The following is a 203-nucleotide window of genomic DNA, read 5'->3' on the forward strand; positions in this document are numbered from 1 at the left end:
CACGAAGGCAGGGCAGGGGCGCTGGGCTCGAGACGAAGGTCATGGTTGTCTCAGCGAGGACGGGTTCCCTTTTTTTCCCGCCGGTTGATCTTCTTGGGCGCCGCGAAGGTGGGCAGGTGGCTCGGATGCGATGCGCTGGTTGGCCATTCAAACGAGAAGGAGCTGGACGCGCGTGGACTTGCACGTAAACATAAATGCTTGTG

Source organism: Penaeus monodon, chromosome 19 (genome assembly GCF_015228065.2).
Source record: "Penaeus monodon isolate SGIC_2016 chromosome 19, NSTDA_Pmon_1, whole genome shotgun sequence".
Lineage (NCBI taxonomy): Eukaryota > Metazoa > Arthropoda > Malacostraca > Decapoda > Penaeidae > Penaeus > Penaeus monodon.